We start from the raw sequence: 4842 nt of genomic DNA on the forward strand, positions 1-4842 counted from the left end.
CTTCATCTCTATGTTTCCTGACCTCAATCCATAAGGTCTCATTATTCAAAGCTTGATGATACCTGAAGAAATATCTTTATTTCAGCTAAACCCACCACCAACACCTCTGCTCCTCCAACCACACCTCCTCCTTCTCCTCCTCCTCCTGCCACCTCTTCATCTCTTCCTGCCATCTTGTTGCCTCTTGCATCTCTATGTGTGGTGTTTTTATTGGTGCTACTGGTGAAGAGACATTGTCACAAGTCAGAAGGTTAAATATCTTGAATTAAAAATACATTATTCACCCAAAGCTGCTTATACTTAATCTACCTTATTGTTTTATGACAAAATATTACTATTAATAGAAAGTCTGGCATTTCAGTCATTATATTAATTTATTTGTTATTAATTGTGTGCAGCACTGAATTGTGGGTAATATGTTTTATTTCAGCTGATAAAGGAGATGACATCATATACAGCGACGTCCAAATAACTCAACTTCAGCAGCAAAAAGTCAAACCCAGCAGAGGTGAGGATGATTATGATGATGATGATGATGCTAATGATTACTTGCCATCAGACTTGGTTGATATTTTAGTCTAAAGAACACATAAAAACCTCTTCCTGGTCACTATAGAATAAAGGTGCATAAACTCTCAACCAATCAGACGTTAAATAATCTAATCCAATCCTTCTGATCGAGTCCAGTTAATCCACTGACTTGGTGTGTTTAAAGCAGTCAGTGAGGACACAGGTTAACATGTTGGAGCAACTGTCTTTGCAGGCTGTGGTTTTTCTGCTTAACAGACTAGCAGCTCTGTGGTCGTCCAGTTTCCCGTTTCTGATTGAAACATTTCCGCAGAAAGACGACCTGCAGAATATAAACTGCCCCAAAGTACAAGAAAGAAAGATTAGAAACTTAAACATGTTTAGAAGCTGCAGCCTTTATGAAATTATTCATATTTGATAAAAGAAGCTCAATCAGAAAGGATTCAGTTTCATTCCTGCATGATATACCTACATTTCCACATTTAATTTTGGTTTGTAAAAGATTTAAAATCATACCAAATTAATACATTTGTTAAATGCTCTAACTCTGATTCCGGTGACTCTGATTTGGTTTAATTCCTGTGATCAATGCATTCAGCCATGCTGGTGGGTCTCTATGTTCCACATGTGGTTTTAGAAAATCTAGGTCAGTTAGTTTCTGCTACAGTGAGTAAGAAGCAATATACAGCCACAGCTCTCTACAGCTTTATCAGTTTCTCTGGGGCTCTATGCACGCAGCTTAACTCTATGTCACGGCTGACACTACAGACAGGATTTTTTAGTAATGTAATTGGATTCCTACATCAGAGAAACCAAAGCTACACAAAACTAATTCAAAACAACAGGCTCCAAAAACCCAGGAAAACAATATCGTTGATTTTAATCTGACCTGGTCGAACCTATACCTGCTTCTTTAAAACCACATATAATAATGTAGAAGGCTAGAAATAATTCAAAATTAATATTTAACAATTAAAGAAAATGTCTTAATGAAATTACATCTTTAAACATACTCTCTTCTCTTCTTGGGGTCGTGTTCAAAAGTGAGGGAAGAATTAAAAGGGAGATTGATAGATGGATGTGATGGACTGGCAACCTGTCCAGGGTGTACCCCGCCTCTCACCCGTAGAGATCTGGAGACAGGCAACAGCGACCCCACGTAACCCCGCTAGGGATAACTGACAGAAAATGGATGAATAGATTGATAGATGGATGGATTGAGGGGTTCAGCTGCTGCTATAATGCAGAGCTGCACCAGTCTGTTGTGGTGAAGAGTGAACTGAGCCAAAAGGCAAATCTCCAGATTTACCAGTAGATTTATCAGTATATATTCCTACCCTCACCTACAGTCATGAAATTTGGATTATGACCAAAAGTATAAGATCCTGGATACAAGCGGCTGTAATGAGCTTTCTCTTCAGCTTGCAGGGCAGTCCCTCAAAGATAGGGTAAGCTATCCACATCTCAGCTGATTCCATATCTAGAGGGTTAGAGCTTGATCTGACATCTTTTCCAGATGCCCCCTGGATGCCTCCCTCACAAGGTGTTCCACGCACATCCTATTGGGAGGTGGCAAGGGGAACGACCAGGATACACCGGAGGGACTTTGTCTCTCTGCTGTCCCCCCCAGCAGAGTTAGAGGAGGTGTCTGAGGGGAAGAAAGTATGGTAGTCTCTACTTAATATTGGCCCGACCTCTAGTAAAGGGCCCCGATTCTGTACCCCTGAAGCGTCCCTACAGGTCACCAGGAGGGACACAGTTGATTGCCTTCCCCAGGTGCACAGAACACATGTAAACCCTGTTGACCAAACCCCTAAGCACCCTCAAGCACTGTGCAGAGAGTGTTGAGCTTGTCCACTGTTCCACAGCCAGGACGAAAACCACAATGCTCCTCCTGAAGCTGGGGTTGGACAGTCCGCTGGACTCTCCTCAGCACTCCAGCAAAGGCCTTCCTGTGGAGGCTGAGAAGAGTGATCCCCCAACAGTTTGAACACACTCTTCGCCAGCCCTTCTTATGCAGAGGAGATACCACCAAAGGCCCCTTGGTTTCTGCTCGTAGATAAATATCTTTAACTACCTTTTCTTTTCAAGACTCAGCATCACTGCTTTTGGCCATTATTCGTCCCGATTCAATTCTTTCTATTGTGGCAATAGAGATTTCTTTTAAATATGCGGGAAAGGGATAATAAGCACAGGTTCTACACGGGGACTCTTTATCTCACTACAAACTTACAAGTTAGGTTGACATCATATACTGGTCTGCGTTAACAAGTAATTTACCTATCTTTATCTGCATGAAACATGAAACATAACTCAAATTTCAAGGTTTGTTTAAAAAAACTGTTAATAGTTTTCAGCCTTTTATTGAACAGGCTGCTTGCTGAACATCCTGGCACTTTGAGGCAAGGCACAGCCTTAGGAGCAGGTGTCCTGTCCTGATCCAAGTCATTAGTAATGTATGCTTATGGTGCATTTAATGGCTCCTCCGAAAACCCCATTACTACGTGTGATTAAAGGATTGAGCCACTGTAGGAGCAAAAAAAAGTGAAGGAGACATAGAGCACAGATATAGAAAGTGGGGGAAACTTGTCCCACCCATAACCCTGTCTATTATGATCATAATACTAGATAATAATAATTATAGATTACCTAAGATACCTAAGTACTCTGTATTCATAAAGTAATTTTAGAGTAATAATCTGTTTAAAAAGCGCATTTGAGATGGTTCTAAATGTGTTTTCAGCCCCCAGCCTTTGTTCCAGTTCAATGTTTTATAGCTCTGCATGTTAAACCACAGCTGCACCTTCCTCCTGTAGGTGTTGGTGGGCTGTTGTTTGCGAGTGGTGATGGTTTCACTGCAGAGTGGTCTGCAGATGTGTGTCTCAGCCTGTGCACTGTGACAGGATGTTCATTTTTATCTATGTGGTTAAAAGTGTCAGCTTAGATTGATTGTGCTGTGAAGCTCTGTGGTCAAAGTGTTTTCGCAGTTCTTGCAACCTTTTTTTTCAGCTTTTTGCAGTAAATGCGTAAAAGAAAAATAAACTCTATGGACAGTATAACATAAATGGTATTAAAAACATTAGTATCAGCCTCTGGAGAAGGTGGTAATACTACAGGTGCAGTGTTTGAACTCATTTGATCTGTATCTATTTACAGAGAATTCACCATCTCCAGTTTACTCTGATGTGAGAACAGAGGGGCTCATTTATGGACAAGTCAACACCAGAAAACAAGGAACCAGAGGTAAAACTGCCCCTGATTTGTTGTCCCAACGACTCAGAGATTAGACAGACAATTTCAGCACGTCTTTGCTCACTCCTGACTTTCACTTTTATGAACTGATGGTTGTGTGGTAACTTAAAGGAAATAGTTGAATATGTTGAGGTAGGAAGGCCAGCTCTGTGCTAGGATGACTCCTCACTGTGGGTGTGTGTGTGGGAGACAGAAGGACTCTAGCAAAAAACGCTTCACTATTCTGCAATGCATCCCACGTTTTAGAGCTCCTTTAGTGACAGACAGCTGCACCTGGATGTATTAAACAGCTTTATCACAGATCCTTCCTCCCAGCAGCTGTTAGGCTTGGTTTATGTCTGGTGCATCTAGTTTTTGTATGGAAATTAGATGGGAGGACACTAGCATGTTGCAATACCATACACATCACGATACTTGGGTAAGAATAAAATATTATCACAATATTACAATATCAAAAAAGAAAATAAAAAAGAATGTGCTGTATAGTGCGCCTGGTTTTCCTTAGATAGAAAACTTTGAATCAATTGGATTGTATGATCTGGTTGAACTGTATAGTGCCTTGAGATGACGTGTTGTGAATTTGGTGCTATATTGTCATGTTGGTACCAAGGTTTCTAACCCACATGCAGAACACAAGGACTCAGAGGGAAAAGTTCAACAGTTTATTTAGATACACAATGTTAATAAAGAACTGATTCTGGGGGATACAGGTCCAAGACTGGTCTCGACTGGTTTCTCTGCAGAGAGGGACAGAATGGTTAGCTGATGTCCAAGTATGCTTGCTGGTTGAATGAGTACAGGTCTGTACCTGTATTAAAAACATGGTTGAATGAGTACAGGTCTGTACCTGTTCAGTGGTTTGAGCTGAGCGGCAGAGGAGGGGAACCAGGAGGGTCCAGAGGCAGAAGGCAGGCAGAGGGCTTGGTAGAGGCAGAGACTTGATTTCTGATATTGCAGTTTCTGATCTGAGTTTCTCTTCCAGTTTCTTCTGAGAGCGGGCAGGCAGGTTACTGACAGATTGACTTTCCAGGGTTCTTCGGAGATCAGACAGGCTGGTTTCTG

The 4842-nt window shown here is 41.4% G+C and overlaps 1 long non-coding RNA gene across 1 annotated transcript in view; it reads left to right on the forward strand.

The window, feature by feature from the left end:
- The first annotated feature begins 135 nt into the window (after positions 1-135).
- The window catches only part of LOC107105250, a 9502-nt gene continuing 4795 nt past the window's right edge, over positions 136-4842 (forward strand). Inside the window, exons 1-3 of the long non-coding RNA XR_001482338.1 lie at positions 136-250; positions 431-508; positions 3685-3771. This is a non-coding gene — a long non-coding RNA (uncharacterized LOC107105250). The remainder of the gene's footprint in view (positions 251-430; positions 509-3684; positions 3772-4842) is intronic.

The sequence above is a fragment of the Cyprinodon variegatus genome, unplaced genomic scaffold, assembly GCF_000732505.1.
Source record: "Cyprinodon variegatus isolate N-32 unplaced genomic scaffold, C_variegatus-1.0 Scaffold2197, whole genome shotgun sequence".
NCBI lineage: Eukaryota > Metazoa > Chordata > Actinopteri > Cyprinodontiformes > Cyprinodontidae > Cyprinodon > Cyprinodon variegatus.